Source organism: Plectrocnemia conspersa, unplaced genomic scaffold, assembly GCF_051122295.1.
Source record: "Plectrocnemia conspersa isolate PC_06_02 unplaced genomic scaffold, ASM5112229v1 ptg000001l, whole genome shotgun sequence".
Lineage (NCBI taxonomy): Eukaryota > Metazoa > Arthropoda > Insecta > Trichoptera > Polycentropodidae > Plectrocnemia > Plectrocnemia conspersa.
Window position 1 is genome coordinate 96,653 of NW_028277165.1, and position 6,003 is coordinate 102,655.

At 27.0% G+C, this 6,003-nt stretch overlaps 1 long non-coding RNA gene across 1 annotated transcript; it reads left to right on the top strand.

The window, feature by feature from the left end:
• The first annotated feature begins 1,893 nt into the window (after positions 1–1,893).
• LOC148238263 (uncharacterized) lies at positions 1,894–5,767 on the top strand. The gene is made up of 2 exons (XR_015810309.1): positions 1,894–2,668; positions 3,064–5,767. It is a non-coding gene; the product is annotated as an uncharacterized LOC148238263 (long non-coding RNA).
• Positions 5,768–6,003: the final 236 nt, after the last annotated feature.

Consider the following 6,003-nt stretch of genomic DNA (forward strand, 5'->3'; position numbering starts at 1 on the left):
CTCTTAAGTGCTTAGTTTTAAAAGATTTAAAATTAAATTTTTAGAATCGCAAAGAAAAACCGTGCACCCTCTATGCGTTATGTATTAAAAAAATATATAAAATTTATTTTTAAAATGGCGGCTAATGTAAAAATTCAAAGTCTCATAACTTTGCAAAATAAAATTCTACATAAAAATGTAGTATGCAAAAAGTGTTTAGAAACTTAATTTGCATTTAAAAACAATTTTTGAATATTTTTTTTTTGATAAAAACAGAGTCTTACGGTATATATACAGGGACCCCATACGAGCTTTTATGCGACTCTGCATATAGTTAACGCTCGTATTTGGTTCCTATTTAAGATATTGACTTAAATTTTTTAACAAAAATAGAGCTTTAGAATATGCTTACGAATCAGTTTAGAAAAATTTCTAAAAAATGAAAAAAAGGTTTTTTTTTCAAAACACGTTTAGTTTTATGAGTCGATCGACCCACCATACATACGCTCATAAGATTTGCAATATAGTTAAGGTCAGTGTGAGCTTATTTATACATTTTTAAAATTCAATTTTTGTGACAGTTAAGAATTCTTTAGCATCCTGTGTATGTTTGTTAGCAAAATTCATTGTGTCAATATTTTGCAAAATGGCGACAACTATAAAAATTCAATCACTCATAACTCAGTAGTGTTAAATTTTAACATAAAGTTTGATTAATATAAAACGTTAAGAAGCCTAAAATACATATAAATAAAATATAAAAAATATAGATTTTTGCTTCAAAACAAGCGATTTATTAGTTCGATCGTACCCCAATACTAGCCATTTTGAGACTTTCAGAAGAGTTAACGCTCTTAAGTGCTTGGTTTTAAAGATTTAAAATTAAATTTTTGGAATCGCATAGAAAAACCGTGCACCCTCTATGCGTTATGTATTAAAAAAATATATAAAATTTATTTTTAAAATGGCGGCTAATGTAAAAATTCAAAGTCTCATAACTTTGCAAAATATAATTCTACATAAAAATGTGGTATGCAAAAAGTGTTTAGAAACTTAATTTGCATTTAAAAACAATTTTTGAATATTTTTTTTTTGATAAAAACCGAGTCTTACGGTATATATACAGGGACCCCATACGAGCTTTTATGCGACTCTGCATATAGTTAACGCTCGTATTTGGTTCCTATTTAAGATATTGACTTAAATTTTTTAACAAAAATAGAGCTTTAGAATATGCTTACGAATCAATTTAGAAAAATTTCTAAATAATGAAAAAAAGGTTTTTTTTTCAAAACACGTTTAGTTTTATGAGTCGATCGATTCACCATACATACGCTCATAAGATTTGCAATATAGTTAAGGTCAGTGTGAGCTTATTTATACATTTTTAAAATTCAATTTTTGTGACAGTTAAGAATTCTTTAGCATCCTGTGTATGTTTGTTAGCAAAATTCATTGTGTCAATATTTTGCAAAATGGCGACAAGTATAAAAATTCAATCACTCATAACTCAGTAGTGTTAAATTTTAACATAAAGTTTGTTTAATATAAAACGTTAAAAAGCCTAAAATACATATAAATAAAATATAAAAAATATAGATTTTTGCTTCAAAACAAGCGATTTATTAGTTCGATCGTACCCCAATACTAGCCATTTTGAGACTTTCAGAAGAGTTAACGCTCTTAAGTGCTTAGTTTTAAAAGATTTAAAATTAAATTTTTAGAATCGCAAAGAAAAACCGTGCACCCTCTATGCGTTATGTATTAAAAAAATATATAAAATTTATTTTTAAAATGGCGGCTAATGTAAAAATTCAAAGTCTCATAACTTTGCAAAATAAAATTTTACATAAAAATGTAGTATGCAAAAAGTGTTTAGAAACTTAATTTGCATTTAAAAACAATTTTTGAATATTTTTTTTTTGATAAAAACAGAGTCTTACGGTATATATACAGGGACCCCATACGAGCTTTTATGCGACTCTGCATATAGTTAACGCTCGTATTTGGTTCCTATTTAAGATATTGACTTAAATTTTTTAACAAAAATAGAGCTTTAGAATATGCTTACGAATCAGTTTAGAAAAATTTCTAAATAATGAAAAAAAGGTTTTTTTTTCAAAACACGTTTAGTTTTATGAGTCGATCGACCCACCATACATACGCTCATAAGATTTGCAATATAGTTAAGGTCAGTGTGAGCTTATTTATACATTTTTAAAATTCAATTTTTGTGACAGTAAAGAATTCTTAAGCATCCTGTGTATGTTTGTTAGCAAAATCCATTGTGTCAATATTTTGCAAAATGGCGACAAGTATAAAAATTCAATCACTCATAACTCAGTAGTGTTAAATTTTAACATAAAGTTCGTTGAATATAAAACGTTAAAAAGCCTAAAATACATATAAATAAAATATAAAAAATATAGATTTTTGCTTCAAAACAAGCGATTTATTAGTTCGATCGTACCCCAATACTAGCCATTTTGAGACTTTCAGAAGAGTTAACGCTCTTAACTGCTTGGTTTTAAAGATTTAAAATTAAATTTTTAGAATCGCATAAAAAAACCGTGCACCCTCTATGCGTTATGTATTAAAAAAATATATAAAATTTATTTTTAAAATGGCGGCTAATGTAAAAATTCAAAGTCTCATAACTTTGCAAAATATAATTCTACATAAAAATGTGGTATGCAAAAAGTGTTGAGAAACTTAATTTGCATTTAAAAACAATTTTTGAATATTTTTTTTTTGATAAAAACCGAGTCTTACGGTATATATACAGGGACCCCATACGAGCTTTTATGCGACTCTGCATATAGTTAACGCTCGTATTTGGTTCCTATTTAAGATATTGACTTAAATTTTTTAACAAAAATAGAGCTTTAGAATAGGCTTACGAATCAGTTTAGAAAAATTTCTAAATAATGAAAAAAAGGTTTTTTTTTCAAAACACGTTTAGTTTTATGAGTCGATCGACCCACCATACATACGCTCATAAGATTTGCAATATAGTTATGGCGGCTAATGTAAAAATTCAAAGTCTCATAACTTTGCAAAATAAAATTCTACATAAAAATGTAGTATGCAAAAAGTGTTTAGAAACTTAATTTGCATTTAAAAACAATTTTTGAATATTTTTTTTTTGATAAAAACAGAGTCTTACGGTATATATACAGGGACCCCATACGAGCTTTTATGCGACTCTGCATATAGTTAACGCTCGTATTTGGTTCCTATTTAAGATATTGACTTAAATTTTTTAACAAAAATAGAGCTTTAGAATATGCTTACGAATCAGTTTAGAAAAATTTCTAAATAATGAAAAAAAGGTTTTTTTTTCAAAACACGTTTAGTTTTATGAGTCGATCGACCCACCATACATACGCTCATAAGATTTGCAATATAGTTAAGGTCAGTGTGAGCTTATTTATACATTTTTAAAATTCAATTTTTGTGACAGTTAAGAATTCTTTAGCATCCTGTGTATGTTTGTTAGCAAAATTCATTGTGTCAATATTTTGCAAAATGGCGACAAGTATAAAAATTCAATCACTCATAACTCAGTAGTGTTAAATTTTAACATAAAGTTTGATTAATATAAAACGTTAAGAAGCCTAAAATACATATAAATAAAATATAAAAAATATAGATTTTTGCTTCAAAACAAGCGATTTATTAGTTCGATCGTACCCCAATACTAGCCATTTTGAGACTTTCAGAAGAGTTAACGCTCTTAAGTGCTTGGTTTTAAAGATTTAAAATTAAATTTTTAGAATCGCATAGAAAAACCGTGCACCCTCTATGCGTTATGTATTAAAAAAATATATAAAATTTATTTTTAAAATGGCGGCTAATGTAAAAATTCAAAGTCTCATAACTTTGCAAAATATAATTCTACATAAAAATGTGGTATGCAAAAAGTGTTTAGAAACTTAATTTGCATTTAAAAACAATTTTTGAATGTTTTTTTTTTGATAAAAACCGAGTCTTACGGTATATATACAGGGACCCCATACGAGCTTTTATGCGACTCTGCATATAGTTAACGCTCGTATTTGGTTCCTATTTAAGATATTGACTTAAATTTTTTAACAAAAATAGAGCTTTAGAATATGCTTACGAATCAGTTTAGAAAAATTTCTAAATAATGAAAAAAAGGTTTTTTTTTCAAAACACGTTTAGTTTTATGAGTCGATCGACCCACCATACATACGCTCATAAGATTTGCAATATAGTTAAGGTCAGTGTGAGCTTATTTATACATTTTTAAAATTCAATTTTTGTGACAGTAAAGAATTCTTAAGCATCCTGTGTATGTTTGTTAGCAAAATTCATTGTGTCAATATTTTGCAAAATGGCGACAAGTATAAAAATTCAATCACTCATAACTCAGTAGTGTTAAATTTTAACATAAAGTTTGATAATTATAAAACGTTAAAAAGCCTAAAATACATATAAATAAAATATAAAAAATATAGATTTTTGCTTCAAAACAAGCGAATTATTAGTTCGATCGTACCCCAATACTAGCCATTTTGAGACTTTCAGAAGAGTTAACGCTCTTAAGTGCTTGGTTTTAAAGATTTAAAATTAAATTTTTAGAATCGCATAGAAAAACCGTGCACCCTCTATGCGTTATGTATTAAAAAAATATATAAAATTTATTTTTAAAATGGCGGCTAATGTAAAAATTCAAAGTCTCATAACTTTGCAAAATAAAATTCTACATAAAAATGTAGTATGCAAAAAGTGTTTAGAAACTTAATTTGCATTTAAAAACAATTTTTGAATATTTTTTTTTTGATAAAAACAGAGTCTTACGGTATATATACAGGGACCCCATACGAGCTTTTATGCGACTCTGCATATAGTTAACGCTCGTATTTGGTTCCTATTTAAGATATTGACTTAAATTTTTTAACAAAAATAGAGCTTTAGAATATGCTTACGAATCAGTTTAGAAAAATTTCTAAATAATGAAAAAAAGGTTTTTTTTTGTCAAAACACGTTTAGTTTTATGAGTCGATCGACCCACCATACATACGCTCATAAGATTTGCAATATAGTTAAGGTCAGTGTGAGCTTATTTATACATGTTTAAAATTCAATTTTTGTGACAGTAAAGAATTCTTAAGCATCCTGTGTATGTTTGTTAGCAAAATCCATTGTGTCAATATTTTGCAAAATGGCGACAAGTATAAAAATTCAATCACTCATAACTCAGTAGTGTTAAATTTTAACATAAAGTTCGTTGAATATAAAACGTTAAGAAGCCTAAAATACATATAAATAAAATATAAAAAATATAGATTTTTGCTTCAAAACAAGCGATTTATTAGTTCGATCGTACCCCAATACTAGCCATTTTGAGACTTTCAGAAGAGTTAACGCTCTTAAGTGCTTGGTTTTAAAGATTTAAAATTAAATTTTTAGAATCGCATAGAAAAACCGTGCACCCTCTATGCGTTATGTATTAAAAAAATATATAAAATTTATTTTAAAAATGGCGGCTAATGTAAAAATTCAAAGTCTCATAACTTTGCAAAATAAAATTCTACATAAAAATGTAGTATGCAAAAAGTGTTTAGAAACTTAATTTGCATTTAAAAACAATTTTTGAATATTTTTTTTTTGATAAAAACAGAGTCTTACGGTATATATACAGGGACCCCATACGAGCTTTTATGCGACTCTGCATATAGTTAACGCTCGTATTTGGTTCCTATTTAAGATATTGACTTAAATTTTTTAACAAAAATAGAGCTTTAGAATATGCTTACGAATCAGTTTAGAAAAATTTCTAAATAATGAAAAAAAGGTTTTTTTTTCAAAACACGTTTAGTTTTATGAGTCGATCGACCCACCATACATACGCTCATAAGATTTGCAATATAGTTAAGGTCAGTGTGAGCTTATTTATACATTTTTAAAATTCAATTTTTGTGACAGTAAAGAATTCTTAAGCATCCTGTGTATGTTTGTTAGCAAAATCCATTGTGTCAATATTTTGCAAAATGGCGA